Source organism: Bubalus bubalis, chromosome 7 (assembly GCF_019923935.1).
Source record: "Bubalus bubalis isolate 160015118507 breed Murrah chromosome 7, NDDB_SH_1, whole genome shotgun sequence".
Taxonomy (NCBI): Eukaryota; Metazoa; Chordata; class Mammalia; order Artiodactyla; family Bovidae; genus Bubalus; species Bubalus bubalis.
The window spans coordinates 104,577,951-104,596,954 of record NC_059163.1 but is presented as its reverse complement, the minus strand read 5'-3'; the positions used below and the strand labels follow the sequence as shown (position 1 = coordinate 104,596,954).

Sequence of the window (19,004 nt, the reverse complement as noted above, 5' to 3'; positions counted from 1 at the left end):
TAACTGGAATGCTGGTATTAAAATCCAATAAGATGGGAAGGAGGAAGCAGGAGAGGAGGGACAAATTAGGAGTTTGGGATTAACGGATGCACACTACTAATATATAAACATTGCAGACCTACTGGATAGCACAGTATCTCTATTGAATATAGAGAAGTGTATTCAGTATGTTATAATAACCTAAAGTGGAAATGAATCTGAAAAAAGTGTGTGTGTATATATACACACATACACACTTTGTTGTACATCTGAAACATTGTAAATCTACTATACTTCAATTAAAAAAAAGAATGCAATAAGCATTTTTAATCTTTAATGATCTAATTCTATAAATATCCTAAAACATATTATACTCAGATCTTGGCTCAGAGTTAACTATTTGGGAAAAAGCAGGAGTCTTTTCTGATGGGAATCAAAATAATTGAATTTTAATTGTTTCCCAGCTACTGAATACTTATGTGACTTTGGACATAAGCTTCAGTGTCTCAGGATGAGGTGACACATTAAAATATTTAAATAGTTCATATGAGAAGTTGGTCTGGGGCACAGATACTGTTTTAAAAATAAACATAGAATGACTTGGAGAAACCACTTATTCCTTAATTTAACATACTTTAATTGCATACCTAGTATCTTCCAGTGTTGTAATATGCCCTATGGGTTCAAGAAAAATATTCCATGATTACATCCTGGAGAGGAGGCAGGCACATACAAAGACTGCTTTGGGAATGGGTAGGTGTCTATCTAACTTAAAAGGAGATATCTACTGAGTTTCCAATTAAAGGCTGATAAGGAGTTATTTGAGCAAAACAGATAGCCAGAGGGACCAACCTGAGCAAAATTCCAGAGAGCCCCGAGAGAGCACGGTGTGGCCAGAGGATTGAGTTTATTTAGTATAAGTGCAGAGTTGGAGGTGCGGGGTAGTGAGTGGCTAATTTGAGATTGTAAGCAGGGCTGAAGAGATGAATGTGTGTGTGAACTGGAGATGCAGAGATCCATGACTACCTTTTAGAAGGAAGTAACATACATAATCGTATTTCCCACTGTCTTTTGGTTAATGGCAGTTTCATACTGTAGTTAATTAGGACCAAACCTTGGCATTATCCTTATCTCTTCTTTATCTCTCACGTAGTGCATATAGTCCATTACAGAATTATTCCAAGACTATTTTTTAGGGCTCCATGTACTCCACTTCAGAATCCTCTTGAGACTACCCCTTCCTGCTGTCATGGGTGTGTGTGTGCTCAGTTGCTTCAGTCGTGTCTGACTCTTTGCGACCCTATGGACTGTAGCCTGCCAAGGTCCTCTCTCCATGGGATTCTCCAGGCAAGAATACTGGAGTGGATTGTCACGCTCTCCTCCAGGGGATCTTCCTGACCCAGGGATTGAACCCCCGTCTCCTGCATTGCAGGCGGATTCTTTACCCACTGAGCCACCTCTTGTGAAGGCATTGCCCTGTTTTATGAAGATGAAATTGGACACTCTCTTAACCTCTTGGTCCCCTGCCTTGGGGCTTCTTTAATGCAACACGAGGAACCAATGTGTGCTGACACACAGCTTGAAAGGAAAGGCCGTACACGACCAGTGGGGTATGATAGGAGCCGAGCCAGAATGGAGGTACTGAGGTTCATGTCGTGGTGCCTCTGGCGAGGTGAGCTAGTTAACTCATCCTCAGATTGCCTATGTTTTTTCTTTCCTGTTTCACAGCCCTGGCTGATTCCTGGATGACATTGCCAGTAAACTGCCTGTTGGCAAGCAGTTGTCTTCGGCTCTACTTTCTTGGAAATTAAAGCAATAATAATACCTTCAAAACACATTTTGAATTTGACCGCTTCTCATCACCCCTGCCACTGCCATCCATGTTCAAACCACAGCACCCGTCTGAATCATCCACTAACTGCTTCACTGTCAGTGCCTGCAGTCATCTAAGTGCTCTCTGCTTTGATTTTTGTCCCTATAGTCCATCTTTGGCACAGCAACCAGAGGAAAAAGTTCCCACAAGGCCCTCTCAGATCCATCCCTTTGTCTTCTATGACCTCCCCTCCTACTACTGTGCCTCTTTCTGGACAAACCTGTGCCTCTTGCTCTTCAAGGACCCCAGGTACACTTCCACCTCAGGGCTCTTGCTTTCTTCTGTCTGGAACACTCCCACTTCATAGCTCACTCTCACCGCCTTTCCCTTCCCAGAAATGACTGCCTCAGAGAGGACATTCTGACTGTCCTCTTTAACAACCACGCCCTACATCTTCTATCTCCTTTCTCTGCTTTATTTCTCCACATTGCACATAACATAATGTGCTTTCATCTTGACTTGACTTCTCTTCTCTTTTCTCCAGTAACTGTCAGCTTTGTCAGGGCAGGGAATTGTGTCTTTTTCTGTTCATTATTACATCCTTGGGCAGAATCTGTTACCTGGTAGGTGTTTCCAAATAATTGTTTAGTTAAGCAAATAAATGAATGTGTATTTTAGAAAATGTAGTTCTGGCTGTAGTATAAGATGGTTAGAGGAAGGTAGGGCTAGAGATTAGGAGCCTATTGTAGACCACCAGATAAGAAATGGTGAGGGCTACATTTGGAATCTTTTAACAATATCAGTAGAGAGTTAAGGATTCCAGAAAAATTTAGAAGATTGAAATGATTGTATTGCTAATGGATTGGATATAATGGATATAGAGAGGGAGACATCCAGAAAGATTCTTGGGTTTTTCTTTGACAGCTGTGTGGATGATGGGTATGCTTATCAGAAAGAAACTGAAGACAGTTTAGGTTTAGAAAGAACAAGGATAGGCTGGAGAGGCTTCAGGAAGGAGGAAGAACTTCAGATTTAAATACGTTGAGTTTGGTGTATCAGCAAGACCTCTTAGCGTGAAATGTTAGTTTCATAGTCAGTTGACTATAAAAGGACTAGAGCTCAGAAGAGGATACTTGTGCCTAGTAAGTGGATTGTGTCTTGAGATGGGCCTTACGCAAATCAAACAAGGGAAAACCGTGTACTACAGCATGTTCCTATAGGAGTATAGGAATGCCTACTGTTGCCAGGGGGGAATGTGGCTCTTTTTTTAAAAAAAGTTTGAAAGAGAAATCCTTGAAAAAGAGAAAAGAAAAAAAGGAAATGTCTGATTCATTTTTGTTGGTACATTTTGAAAGAATGAAAACAGCATTTATCTTCAGTGAAGTGTCTAAGTACCTCTAGAATACAAAGAGCTTAGCCTTTACCTTGCCCTGGCTAGCCTTAAACACTCCGTTTTACTTTCACAGCCATCTTCTTTTATTGAAAACACGTTGAAGTACATTTTTTTCCTTTAGTCACCGGAAATGAGTACGTTCTTTAGTAAAACATCCAGAATGCATGTAATGAAAAATGTTTAATGTTTTGAGTAAAATTTCTGGTATATATGTATCTATTGAGTAATATAAGTTTTCAGTGACTGTGTTCTCCACTTACATGCTTTTCACCTATTTTGAAGCTCAGATTTTTGCCAATAGCTTTCATACCTCTGGTGATCTTTATTACCTTATTTAGTAGAGGAGAGTAAAGCATCTTGAACTGGTCTTCAGCCTAGACATTTATTTAACAATTTGATTTCTCAAGGGGCAACACTGTTGGAAGAGATTATTATACACAAATCTCTGGGCCGAGAGTGGATAGAGATGAGAAAGATACTGCCAAGGAAATTTATAGAAACAAAACCCAAATCACTCTGCGCTGTGATCATCTTGTAGTTGGTGAGTGTACCTTAGCTTCGGTTGAGATCTTGGACTTGCTATTTGAATTTAATCCTTGCTGTTTGATCTCATGTGGACAATTTACATTTCACTAAGATGTGAATGATCTTATAGTCTTAGCTTGCACTGGGCACAGGGGCATTAGCGGCTGCACTGCCTGAATGGCCATCAGTAGAGCATGGATTCTGAGGACATGTTGTTGAGCTGCCAGGTCCTGCTTTTGTGACCCCATGGAGTGCAGCAGCATACCAGGCTTCCGTGTCCTTCCCTATCTGCTGGAGTCTGCCCAGATTCAGGTCCACTGAGTCACACATACAATGAGTCTGACATACAATGAGTCACTCACTGAGTCCGAGGACGTACGTTAGATCTCAACTATATTGCTGATAGTGAAATTAAACTTTTTATTAGGTTGAAACCACAATTCAAGGGCCCAAGGTAATTCAGATTTAATTAAAAGAACTTTTTATATGTATTTAAGAAACTTGGGTATTTTAGGAAACTTTGAAAACCAAGAGTAACTGAATCAAGTTTCTCCATAGAAATGCCATGAATAGGAAGCATGTGTGTATATATATTTTCGTCGGGAACTGGTCCACATTTTGATGGGGGCTGGCAAGTCCCTAGCTTGGCGACAAGCTGCAGACTCAGGAAAGCCAGGAGTGTACTTACAGTCCAGGCAGAGATACAGAGATCAGGAGTTGAAGTCCCAGGAAGAGAGCTGATACTTCAGTTGGAATCTGAAGGCGGGAAACATGTGACGGCCCAGCTTGAAGACATTAGATATGAGGCATTCCCTCTTCTTTGGAGAGTCAACCTTTTTGTCCTGTTCAGACCTTCAGCTGATTAGGGAGGGAAATCGGCCTTCTGCAGTCTCTCAGGTATTAGATTCATCCCAAACACCCTCCCAGAAATACCAGATAATGTTTGACCAGATATCTGGTACCCACAATCCAGTCAATGGCATATAAAGTTAATCACAATAGCACTATTTTAAAATCTATTCAACTACGTTCAGTTAATAAGCATTTAGGCATAGCTGTATAGATTCAGCAGAGAGTAAGACATTTTGAGTATCTAAAGAAGTAAGGAACAGGTGTCAGGTAATGCTTAATAAGAGCAAAATAAAGTAAATAAAGTAATAAAAGATACAAGTTTTTAGTATTTATGTTCTTCACCAGGCTATTTTTCATGTATATTGAAGCTTACTCAGTTGTGTCTGACTCTTTGTGACCCCATGCACTGTAGCGCCCCAGGCTCCTCTGTCCTTGGAATTCTTCAACCCACAATACTGGAGTGGGTAGCTGTTCCTTTCTCTAGGGGATCTTCCCAACCCAGGGATCTAATTCAGGTCTCCCATATTGCAGGCAGATCTTTACCATCTGAGCCACCAGGGAAACCCTGAAGCTTACTACATGGGACTAAAAATTGAGTTTCTTATTCTGAACTTTAAATTATTAAACAGATATTAAGAAAACCATATACTTACTTTTGCATTTTTTAATTCCTTTTTGCTGCTAAGTCACTTCAGTCGTGTCCAACTCTGTGCAACCCCATAGATGGCAGCCTACCAGACTCCCCCGTCCCTGGGATTCTCCAGGCAAGAACACTGGGTTGGGTTGCCATTTCCTTCTCCAATGCATGAAAGTGAAAAGTGAAAGGGAAGTTGCTCAGTCGTGTCCGACTCTTCGCAACCCCATGGACTGAAGCCTACCAGGCTCCTCTGTCCATGGGATTTGCCAGGCAAGAGTACTGGAGTGGGGTGCCATCGCCTTCTCCTAATTCCTTTTTAAATTTGTTTAAATCACAACGCATATTCGTCTGGAAGGTGGTAGCATAATCATAAAGAACCAATAAAAGCGTAGTCTGTTAAAAAAAAAAGTGCTAGTGGATACCACAAGAAAAAAAATTTCTTCAGCATTTTTTGCCCCTGTGTTGCATTATTCTGTTCCTGCATAATATTTGTGGTCTCCTGTTTGGTGCCATGTGTTTCTGAATTCAGGTAATATAAAATGTTTCTGTGCTTACTGGATACTGTAGGTAAACCAAAATTTGATATTATTTAATTTTAAAAGAAAGGGAGTCTTTATAAATATATGTATAATTATTTAGCCACAGAGCATAGCTTATTAAATAGCCATTACAGATGTGTTTCCTCTTCCCATCTCACCGTCCCCTGTTCCAGCTAAAGTTTAGGAAGTGAAAAATACAAAGCAGCTGGGGAAATGATTGTAAGAATTTAACAGCTGTATTTGAATGACTTAAATATTTTAGAGTCAAGTAAAAAATAAAAATTATCTGATTATCGTTTAATAAAATTTCTTAAAGATATTTAAATGAATTAGGTCTTTGAATTTGGCTCATTTTTGGAAATTATAGAGGGGCTTCACTAAACAAACATATTTACTTTCTTCTGTCTTAATTTCCCAAAATTTAACTGAGGTATCTTTTATTTCTGGTTTTATGATAATGACAAAGTAGTTATTTTCACAATTCAGGGACTTTGGGGAGGTCTTTTTATAGAAACATATTTATCTCTCATTGAGGAAACAACAGTTTTAAAAGGGGGAAAAGTTATTGCTATATGTCTGAAAATAACAAACATGTTTTCCCCTTTCTTACAGTGAATCAGATGGGGTGGGTTTTGGAGAGACATGTTCTCATGGAGTTAATATTTGACTTGCCAGCTCATTTGCATTTGGCTGACCTTGGGAACTCTGGCATGGCCTTGATATCTTGTGAGATCTCCCACCTTTTGGCAGTGGAAGGAAATATTTGAGGCTACGGCTTCATCAGAAGTCAATCATTATGATAATGCACTCCCTGACAGCTGTGTAGGATTGATGTAAAATGCAACACTTTGGTGAATGCTTTCTTTGAAGACTCAAATCCAGTGTGAAAACATTCTTTAATGCAAAAGATTTGTGGCACTTTCATAATGGCTGGGCCTGCCCTGTTGATTTAGATCAAAATCATTTCCTCCCAACATCATAACTGTTTTACTGTTCAGTGGTGCAGAAGGCATCATCAATAGTTAGTGAAATGTTTTGGATCATTTGGAATTGGATGACTGATAAAAATGAAAATGTCTCCAACAGATTGTGCTGTGGTGGACTTCTTACAAAGGCAAAAATAAAAGTTATCGCTACACTAAGAATTTTCTTAAGTGTTCAAATAATACGAACCATTTGGGTAAACATCTAATACAATACTGAATGTTTACAATTCCATTTAAGACTTTCATCATGCCTACTCTACTTTGGAATCTTAACTGTTTTCTCTTTCAGCTTTTAGGGAAAGGAAACACCACTTCTTTTACTGTATAATGAATATTTATGAAGTCCTTTGACAATTAGGGCTCATTAAAATTCACTTCAAAAGAAAAGAGATAAAACACTTTTAAGACCAGAGCAGAATGTGGTGGCAAATAGTAACTCACATCTCTCTCTCCTTTAAGTCAGAAACACTCTGCAAATGAACTGATAGTCTTAGTCCAGGTTCAATGCATGAGACAGGGTGCTCAGGGCTGGTGCACTGGGATGACCCAGAGGGATGGGATGGGGAGGGAGGTGGGAGGGGGGTTCAGGATGGGGAACACATGTACACCCGTGGCTGATTCATGTCAATGTGTGGCAAAAATCACTACAATATTGTAAAGTAATTAGCCTCCAATTAAAATAAATAAATTAAAAAAAATAAAAATGATTGTAGGTTTAAATATGGTGGATGTCTTTGATTATCACACGGTGACTGTGATTTTGTATTGACTGTTGCCATGGTGAGTCTTTTTTCTGTAGATACTAGGAGATCCTGTTTTTATATGGCATATCTGTTAATGGGAAGGAGACCAGTCTTTGTTTGGAGTCAGACTTCTTGTTTAAAATCTGTTTCAACTCTCTCTCGTTCTGTGACCTTGTGCAAGTTGTCAGGGCCTCAGTTTCTGCATTTTAATATGGGGGAAATAACACTGTAGGACTCATAAGCTTGTTGGAAGAAGCAACAAGGGTTATTGCAGAAAAACACTGCAGATAGTTCCTGGCGCGTTAGTTTTCTGTTTTGAGAAATCTTTTCTTTCAATTTGAAAAGGTCTTTGTTTCTCCTGGCTGAGGTTGTGCAAAGGAATCGTCAGTGAATCCTCACTTCTTATGGGTAGCATTTTAGCTTCCTTTTTCATCTCTGTTTTTCTCCATTCTTTCTTCCCAGGACCCCAGGCCTCTGTGTCTTGCCACTTGCCGCTACCTTAGACTGCAGTCTTCTCTTAGTTCAAATATGTCACACAGAATATGAGGATGCATAAATATATATTCAGTCATTTACAAAAGCACAGTCTTTTTTGAATGAGAAATTGCTGGAGTTAAGGTATTTTGAAGTGAGAGCACTTGTAACATCTTTGCTATTATTCCATGTATATCATTGTTATTTGGTAATGGAAGTAAAGAATACCTGGACATGAAATCAGATAATGGCCCAGAAAATTACATGCCGGCTCATCATCATTTTAAATTTGAAATGGAAGTATGCGTTGGGATGAGTAGAAGAGTACTAAGGAATCCATTGCCATATTTCTCTTTCTAAGATACTTAACATCGCAGAAGTAAGCACTGCCTTGGAAACCAAAAATTTGTATTCTGTTGATAAATGTATTCCTCTCAAGAACATCTCACTTATTCTTAAGTAATCTACCTTATACTAAGGTATAAGGTAGATTACTTACACTCAGTAATCTTATACATCTCACTTATACTAAGCAATCTTAAGTAAAACACTATAGGTCATAAGTTTAAATTTGTCTTTGTAAAGTGCTAATTTCTGTTATTTAATGCAAACCATATCTTTAAGACAAGCCTCATAAATTGAATAATAGTCATAGTTTCCACTGGAATTTTTGCTGCTTTCATTATTTGCTCTTTACAGTCGATGAGAAGACCTATGCAAGATGTTGGACCTGTTTTACGGTAACTGAGTAAACTTTCGCTTCTAATAATTATTTTCTATTGAAAGTGCGATGACTCTATTTACTATTTTTGAGAAGTGAAACTGCCCGATTTGATTGTTGTTAAATCTGTCTTTATGGTTTTTAGCCATTGAGTCCTCATTTTGGAGTGGAAACTTTCTAAAGAAGACACTAAATATTTCTGTATTTTCTGTATACATGCTCTGTACATTAATAGTGCTCAGGCTGCTTTTGCTGTAAAAAGGCTGTCATCTCCCAGTTCAGTGAGATCTGTAGCTTCCTTCTCCCCTAAAGTCACTGTTAACAGCCATGAGGTGGATGCTGAGAGGTAAGAGATCAAAGTTGTAAAGTTGTCTAGTGCAAAGAGAGAGAAGGAGACCCAGATGTTGAACTGTGAATGTCCTGTTGATGTAAAACAGGCTAAGTTTCTCTGTATGGATGGCAGAATGTTCAGAAAGCATGTAGAAAGTTCCCAAATTGTACCAAGAAGTAAGAAAGTCCAGTGAATAATCTTGTCTCTATCCAAGAGTCCTACGTTGATGTATAACCCTCCTTTCACGTCTGTGTCATCAAATTATAGGATGAACTGGTACTTTGCTGGAGAGATGAGCTTATTTTGTGCTCTGCAGGAATCCATTATGATAATGTCTCTGTGTATGTGTAATATATATATGTAAATGTTATATACATGTAATATATATATATATTTGTCCTTATAAAACTACTTAGAAGACTTATAAAATATTATGTTTTAAAATGTTTTTATACTTAAAAACTTAAATATCTTTCCTTCAAAAATGTACAAATGCTAAAATCAGAGTTGAATGAGCATGGGAGCTAGTTAACACCAAACAATGAATTTCTTTGATCAAAAATTTCAGTGATTAATAGTATATGAATTGTTTACACTTATATTGAACAAACTCCTTAAGGAACTGTTCTGAGTATTTTATACATACAAATGAATAAATGCCATTGCCCTCATTTTACCGATGAGGAAATTGAAATTCATGGAGGTTAAGTAAATTGTCTGAGGTCACACAGCTAATTATTCAAGTTAATAATCAGTTGGGTGGCTCACATGTAAATAAACTGTACTACTTGCCATAAGAGGGTGATAGTTGATAGGCCAGAATATGTGTGCAACTAACTGTTCTTCAGTGTAGAGTAAAATGTATAACATGGCAAAGTTCCTAAAAAGATGCATATACTTCTGATTGTGAACTGTATCATAGATGATAGAAACGGAGGTGGCTATAGTCTGAAAATTATGAGCAAAGACATGGGAATATGAAAAAACCTGGGGAGTGTGATAAATATGGACAGAGAGCTGGGAAGATAGGTTGAGTCCATTAGTTTTTCTTTTTAGGTTCCCGGCTCTTTGTTGCTGTTGGCAGGCTTTCTCTAGCTGTGGCCAGAGAGCACTGCTCTCCGGTTCCATGCAGTTGTCTCGTTTCCGTGGCCTCTGTCATTGTGGGGCATGGGCTCTAGGGCACGCAGGCTTCGGTAGTTGTGGTCCGTGGGCTTAGTTGGCCTGTGACATGTGGGATCTTCCTGGACCAGAAATCAAACCTGGGTCCCCTGCATGGCAGGTGGATTCTTAACTGCTGGACCACCAGGGAAGCCCAGGTTGAGTCAATTAAAGTAACTTGGATGCCTTTTTAAGAACTTTGGAATTACAACTTTTTATTTCACTTCAGCTTTTTTATTTTCTCAAGTTTATGCATGTGTATTGCTATTTTTAGATTACAGTGAAAATAATGACCATAGAAGTGGGAGAAAGATCAGAGATTTAATCGTTTATATGGCATAGCAAAACTGTCAGCTCAATCCTAAGACTTTATATCTGAGCCTTGGTCATTTATAAAAATGGAAATAATTGTACCTGCGTTGCTAACTGTGGTGAGAATTATATGAAAATGTGTGAAAACTCTGAGAACAGTGTTTTGCCTATGGTAAGTACTCCATAGCTTGCTTGCTTTCATTTGTGGCTCATTTCAGCAATTTTTGTTTACTTCCCTGAAGCATACAAACCACACTGTGTTAGCCTTTGTATACAGTAAAGGGTTAATGGACAAGCCACTTTCTCCATGTAATTTTTAGATTGTCTTCATACATTTTAAAGTGAGTGCCATATTACCTCTTTGTTCTTTTGATTTTCTTCTTTTTAAAAACATAGGACATTAGAGTCTGGTGAAGTTATATAACTGGCTGTCTATGATTATATATCAACAGAAGATCTGAGATACATAATTAAATGTTGGCCAATTTTAAATTTTCAAAACACTGGATGTTACAGAATGCTTATGTGTATAATTTCTGGATCTGTTTAACACACATATGTTTGTTCATGTAACTATCTTGCAAAGTGTAAGTTCTGAAGATACAGAATATTGTTAAGAAGTCCTAGCTAATGCTAACACTTGATAGCAACTTGAATTGAATATGACATACAAGGTATGCTATTCTTAAGATGTGTGCTCAGTCGTGACTGACTCTTTGCGACCCCATTGAATGTAGCCTGCCAGGCTCCTCTGTCTGTGGAATTTTCCAGGCAAGACTATTGGAGCAGGTTGCCATATCCTTCTCCAGAGGGTCTTCCTGACCCAGGGATCTAACCTGCGTCTTCTGCATTGGCAGGCAGTTGCTTTACCAATGCACTATCATGTAAAGTGCTGTGAAGGCAAAGTTGATATGACACAGTAAACAAACCTTAATATGAGTAAGTATTGTTGGTACACTTCCTGAGTTGCATAATGTTCTATAGTTTTTTCTTTGAACAGTGCTACATTTATTTACCACTGCTAGCAGGAGCCATGCTAATGGAACTTCCATGTGATTTCTTCCAAATAGTGAAACTAATTAACAAAAATTATAAAGTGGTTAAATTTGTTTGAAAATTAGAAATATGAATTAGTACCTGCAGATAGTACCAACAGTAAATTCTGGAGAACAGTTGTGTGTACGTATTTTTTTCCTTCAGTCACTTTGTTTTTTATACAGCTTTTAAAAGTTACTTTTAATTTACAGTTATTACAGAATATAGGGCTTTCCTGGTGGCTCAGAGGGTAAAGCCTCTGCCTACAATGCAGGAGACTTGGGTTTGATCCCTGGGTCGGGAAGATCCCCTGGAGAAGGCAATGGCAACCCACTCTAGCACTCTTGCCTGGAAAATCCTATGGACTGAGAAGCCTGGTAGGCTACAGTCCATGGGGTCGCGAAGAGTCGGACACGACTGAGCAACTTCATTTTCACTTTCACAGAATATTGGCTATATTCATTGTGTTGTACATCCTTGAGCCTATCTTACACCCAATAATTTGTACCTCCTGCTCCCGCACATCTATATGGTCTCTCCTGCCCCTCCGCACTAGTAACCATTAGGTTTTTCTCTAAATCTGTGTCTGCTGCTTTTCTGTTATATTCACTAATTTGTTGTATTTTTTAGATTCCACCTATAAATGATATATAGTATTTGTCTTTCTCTGTCTGACTTATTTCACTTAGCATAATGCCAGCCAAGTCCATCCCTTTTGCTCCAAATGTTAAAATTTGGTCTTTTTTATGGCTGAGTTGGAGAAGGCAATGGCACCCCACTCCAGTACTTTTGCCTAGAAAATCCCATGGGCGGAGGAGCCTGGTGGGCTGCAGTGCATGGGGTCGCTAAGAGTCGGATATGACTGAGCGACTTCACTTTCACTTTTCACTTTCATGCATTGGAGAAGGAAATGGCAACCCACTCCAGTGTTCTTGCCTGGAGAATCCCAGGGACGGGGAGCCTGGTTGGCTGCTGTCTGTGGGGTCGCACGGAGTCGGACATGACTGAAGCGGCTCAGCAGCAGCAGCAGCATGGCTGAGTAGTGTTCATTGTATATGTACCACATCTTCTTTGTCCATTTGTTTATTGATGGACACTTAGGTTGCTTCCATATCTTGGCTGTTGTAAACAATGCTACTGTGAACATTGGAACGAGTGTATCTTTTCAGATTAGTCTTTTTGTTTTCTTGGATATATACCCAAGAGTGGAATTGCTGGGTCATGTGGTAATTCTATTTTTAGTTTTTTGAGACACCTCCAAACTGTTTTCCACAGTGACTGCATCAATTTACTTTGCTACCAACAGTGTACAAGGGTTTTCTTTTCTTCATATCTTAGCCAGCATTTGTTATTTATGTTCTTTTTGATGCTAGACATTCTGACAGGTGTGAGGTGATTCCTCACTGTGGTTTTGATTCGCATTTCTCTGCTGAGCATCTTTTCATGTACCTGTTGGCCATCTGCATTTCCTCTTTGGAAAAATGTCTATTCAATTCTTCTGCCCATTTTTTAATTGGGTTGTTTGTTTTTTTGATGTTCAGGTGTGTGAGTTGTTTATATATGTTGGATATTAATCCTTTATCAGTCATATCATTTGTGCAAATCTTCTCTCATTTAGTAAGTTGCATTTTTGTTTTGTCAGTGGTTTCTTTTGCTGTGCAGAAGCTTTTAAATTTAATTAGAGCCCATTTGTATATTTTTTATTCAATTTCCTTTAGGAAATGGATCAAAAAGTTATTGCTGTGATTTATGTCAAAAAGTGTTTGCCTAAGTTTTTCTCTAGGAGTTTTATATTATGTGATCTTACATTTGTGTCTTTTATCCATTTAATTGCTCTGTCTTTAAATTGGTTCTGGATTCTGGTAGTCACTTTATAACTTACATAGCTGAGGTGAAAGATGTATCCTTTTCTGTGTTACAGACTTCGCAGTCGTTACCATCAAGTTTTAATCCATAGATTTCTGGAAAATCAAGGCAACCTACATTTGTTGGGAATTTACTCTGTCTCGGTCACAGGGCCTACACTAAGTGCTTTATAGAACTTCATTCAATCTTAGCAATAACTACAAGAGAAGTAGACGTGATTACTCCTGTTTTCAAGATGGAGAAATGGAGGTCCAGAGAAATGACTGAGTTTTTCGCAAGGTGTACAGCTAATTAGCCAAGCTGGGCATGATCTCTAGCCCATGTGTCCTGTTCTCTGAGTGCTGTCCAGGTTACACTGGCATCATAGACAGTGTTCAGAACCTTCCTTTCACACTCCTGTTCCCATGCTTCAGTCCTTAGTAACCTAAAAAGTAATTGACTTGAATTTGCTCTGTCAAAGTGGGGTCAAAGTCTTTCTTGAGCTTGAAAAGTATATGTAGAGGAGACAGAGGAAGTATCAGAAAAATGTAGCTGCATTTTCACATTATGTTTTCAATTTTTAAAAGTAGAAATTTTATCAAACAGCAATCACAATAGAACATACACACACTCCCCTCTCTGAAATAACATAATCATAGGTATAATATGAGATAACATTGTAGCTTCCCTCACATTAGATAGTCCTCGAAACCTTCATAATAGGGAAGTTGTTCCACGTAAGAGAGGAACAGTTTACACATTCCTGATGTATAGAACAGTCTTATGGACTCTGTTGGAGAGGGAGAGGGCGGGAAGATTTGGGAGAATGGCATTGAAACATGTAAAATATCATGTATGAAACGAGTTGCCAGTCCAGATTCGATGCACGATACTGGATGCTTGGGGCTGGTGCACTGGGACGACCCAGAGGGATGGTATGGGGCGGGAGGAGGGAGAAGGGTTCAGGATGGGGAACACGTGTATACCTGTGGTGGATTCATTTTGATATTTGGCAAAACTAATACAATTATGTAAAGTTTAAAAATAAAATAAAATTAAAAAAAAATTTACACATTCCTGCCAGTGCCAGGCACTATTCTAGTTAAACCAAAGAGATACAACTCTTACTCTGTTAAAGTTTATATGCAAAATACATATTTCATTTGAGTGTTAGTAATAGCACATTTAAGACTTTATATAAGAAATACTGTTTCTCCATACAATATTTTTAGGTGGGAAAGAAGATCTGCTAAGTGTATCCCTTGTTTAAGACCCTTCAGTGATATAAAATCTAACTTCTCCTACAAACAATAAATACTGGAGAGGGTGTGGAGAAAAGGGAACACTCTTGCACTGTTGGTGGGAAGGTAAATTGATACAGCCACTGTGGAAAACAGTATGGAGTTTCCTTAAAAAAAAAAAAACTAGGAATAAAACCACTATAGGACCCAGCAATCCCACTCCTAGGCATATACCCTGAGGAAACCAAAATGGAAAAAGACACATGTATCCCATTGTTCATTGCAGCACTGTCTACAATAGCTTGGCATTCCTTGGTGGCTCAGATGGTAAAGCATGTGCCCGCAATGTGGGAGACCTGGGTTCAATTCCTGGGTCGGGAAGATCCCCTGGAGAAGGAAATGGCAACCCACTCCAGTATTCTTGCCTAGAAAATTCCATGGATGGAGGAGCCTGGTGGGCTATAGTCCATGCGGTCGCAAAGAGTCAGACATGACTGAGCGACTTCACTTTCTTTTCTTTCTTTCTTACAGTACCTAGAACATGGAAGCAACCTAGATTTCCATCGACAGATGAATGGATAAAGAAGTTGTGGTACATATACACAATGGAATATTAGTCATAAACAGGAACTCATTTGAGTCAGTTCTAATGAGGTGGATGAACCTAGAACCTATTATACAGAGTGAAGTGAGTCAGAAAGAGAAAGATAAATATTGTATTCTAACGCATATATATGGAATCTAGAAAATGGTACTAAAGAATTTATTTGCAGGACAGCAGTGGAGAAACAGACATAGAGAAACAGACTTATGGACATGGGGATAGGGGAGGAGAGGGTGAGATGTATAGAAAGAGTAACATGGAAACTTACATTACCATATGTAAAATAGATAGCCAATGGGAATTTGCTGTGTGCCTCAGGAAACTCAAAACAGGGCTCTATATCAACCTGGAGGGGTAGGATGGGGAGGGAGATGGGAAGGAAGTTCAAAATGAAGGGGATATACATATACCTATGGCAGATTCATGTTATGGTTTGACAGAAAACAACAAAATTCTGTAAAGCAATTATCCTTCAATAAAAAAAAATTAATTAAAAAAATCTAACTTTTCTTAATTCAGAATTGACTGTTTTCCTGCAGCATGAAGGAAAAATGGCTCTTTGGAGATCAAGAGACTTGAAGTATGTTCAGATGAAGACATGCACATAGTTAAAGTTAGAGAAAAGCTTGTCTCATCGTGGTCCACCTCTGAGTATTCAATATGAAAAACCACAGAACCATGCAGAAGAAACAGGAAATCCCGACTAGGATAGCTTACAACCAAAAAGCAAAGCAAGCAAATATCAACCAGCACTAATTAGTGCCACATTTAACAAATTCTTCTTCTCTTCTTAATTACTTTTCTGAGAATGTGAACTTTGTGTACCTGTTTATTTTACTTTCATATTAATGAATCACCTCTTGCTTTTCTCAGGTGTTTATCAGTATTTCATAACTGGTAGCACCTAAGTGGTGACAGCTTAATTTTCAGTGCTCTGTGTCATTTATGTTTTAATTGATCTCTAAATTTATATTAATAATTGCTTTCATATCTGGCACATATAATATTTTTGTGAGCTATCTAGTGTTTCCAACTGAAAATCTCTCCTTAGATCTCAAAAAGGTTCAATAATATATATATATATATATTACTCACTTTTCCTTCTTGAAATTATCTTTCATGCTCATTCCCTTCTCTTCCACTATAGTTAAAATTTCTTAGCTTATCTTAATATATACATAGATTTTATATATCTAGTGACCAGTAGTTTGTCATCTAGTGTGGCAGTTCTCAAAAAATGATTCATAAGGATAGTAATAAATTGATTTATTATTAACATTTTCACTGATGATACAAAAGAGAAATAGTGGTTAGAGCTGTAGATAGAACCTTAGCGCAAATGCAGATGGGGCATCAAACTGTACTTACGTTCCTCACTGCCATGTATTCAGAGTAAAAACAAACCATCAGTCACACCAACTGACCAAACACCAAACCAGCTAACCAAACACCCACCACCCAACACCAAGCAAAAAGCTTTATTGTTATTTAATAATACCTTGGTTAGATAATATCCTGAATGAAGCTGTTAAAATTCTGATGTTTATTAAATTCCAGCCTCTGAGTCTATTTCTTTTTAATATTCTGTGTGACAAAATGTGGAGAATACATAAAGAAATTCTTCAGCATCCTGAAGATTGATGGTTACTCAATGACTTATTTCATGAAAGGCAATTTTTACTATAAAGAATGACTGACAGACAAACTGTTGTTCTTCAGGCATGGGTATTTGCAGGTATATTCTCAAAAAATGAACAGAGTGAGCCTCTCACTTCAGGGAAGACAACTGCCAGTATTTATTGCTAATGATCAGATTCAAGCTTTCAGACAAAATTCAGGATCTGGAAGCTTGCATGCACAGGATTGATCTGCATAACTGAGGGAACCAACTGGACAACTAGTGCCCATTGTTTCCTCTTCATGCATGTATACAAATCTATTCAAAGTGTATGACAGACAGTAGATTTTATCAGATTATGAGAATTTCATTGATAGGGTTTCACACTTGACTTGAATCTAACTTTGAAGAGATGTCTACTTGTCCAGTGTTTGTGTAGTACTCCAAAATAATCACTATTAAGAAAAAAGTCTACTAAAATATAGTTCTTTTTTCAACTACATATCTGTGGCCATACATTCTTCGTATATGTCAGACACAATATATTGCAAAATATATAATTCAGAAGCAGATACCCAGTTTCTTAAGTTTGACATTAAAGAGACTTGCAAAAATGTAAAACAGTACTACATTTTTCGTTTTTCTGAAAGCATGTTAAAATAACTGGGTTCCCAGGTGGCACTAGTGATAAAGAACTCACCTGGTGATGCAGGAGACATAAAAGACACAGGTTCGATCCCTGGGTTGGGAAGATTCCCTGGAGAAGGGCATGGCAACCCACTCTGGCATTCTTGCCTGGAGAATCCCATGGACAGAGGAGCCTGGCAGGTTATAGTCCATAGGGTTGCACAGAGTTGGACATGACTGAAAGCGACTTAGCATGCACACATACATATTTAAAACCTGTTCGGTTTTAATTCCTAATTGAGTAAATGATAGCTATTATCCATAATAAAATTATGGATAAAATTTTATTTACCATAAAAATATGATGCTCTTAATAATTTTTAATTAGGGAAAAGAATCTTGAGAGCAAAACATTTGTGAACTGCTGGCTAGAGGAGTCATTGCTTTTCAGAGTCACAGAGCCAAGAGTTTACCTCCCACCTTTGTCTGCTGCTCACTTGTTTGTTTTCAGAAAAATAACCTCTCCAAGCCCTAGTCCCTTCATTTATAAAATGAGCATTTTGAGGATTATATTATATGAGATTTATCAACACATAATTGGGGATAGATAAATGCTTTTTTAAATTAAATACTTAATCCCCTTGAGACTCCTTGAAGTGGAAGTCCTGTAACTATGAAGTGTTTGAGATTTTTAAAAAATTAAGAACTGACCTAAGGTCACACAGCTAATACAAGGGAGTACTGGAATTCTTATATTTTATTAATATGGTATTCAGTACCCTCTTTTTAGGCTATCGATGCAAAAAAGAATGTGTATCAGCAATGTGAAAGTTATGTGGAACCATACTATGTCTGAAGTAGGAGGGAGGTTAGAGAACACACTTTCCTACCATCTCCTTTTACTGATAAGGACATTCAGGGCACACAAATATATCATTGTGACTCCTGAATTGCTTTGAACCTGAAAGTATTTTTAACATAATTTTTATCATCCTTTCTTACCTCCCATTCTTTGCTTGGCTGGACTAAAAGAACTCAATTATCTTTGGCAAGAACTATTCTTACCATCCCACACAGATGCCGAGGAAAACAAAAGCACACGAAAGAAAGAAGACAGAAAGGATATGGTAAATAACCGTAACCTTCTGTGTCTACTGGCTGATCTGTTTTTATTTTGTTCATTATTTTGATTTTTTTAAACCTTGAGAACTCAGTGTTTGTTGGAAATTTAGCTGAAGTAATTTAAGAAGGGGATGTTTGGGGAGACTTGACACTGTAATAAAAAAGAAGGAACTGGCTGTGTTTGGAACAGGAGAATGTATATGCCAGTCAGCGCCAGACAACCCATCTCTGCAGAACAGGCTGATAAGACTCCTGGCTAACATTCATTTGGTAATTTCTAGAGAGGAAGGCATAGTTCTCTACTGCACATGCTAATGCTTCTCCTCCTCCTCACCCACAACCCCTTGATACCTTATGGACACTGGCATTAAGGCTTGGTGATGCCACTTTTTCATGGTTATTCTTTCTTTGTTTCATCATAATTTGCTCCCTTTCTACTATTACTTCGT

The 19,004-nt window shown here is 38.1% G+C and overlaps 1 protein-coding gene across 18 annotated transcripts in view; it reads left to right on the top strand.

The window, feature by feature from the left end:
* Positions 1-19,004, top strand: part of BMPR1B (bone morphogenetic protein receptor type 1B) — a 524,547-nt gene that overhangs the window by 433,300 nt on the left and 72,243 nt on the right. For 2 of the 18 annotated variants that reach the window (XM_044946217.2, XM_006071663.4), the window contains one exon: positions 3,593-3,726. The exons of the other annotated variants lie outside the window; for them this stretch is intronic. The gene's annotated coding sequence lies outside the window, so the exon portion shown is untranslated. Of the gene's footprint in view, positions 1-3,592; positions 3,727-19,004 lie in introns of those variants that run through there. 18 annotated transcript variants of the gene reach the window in all.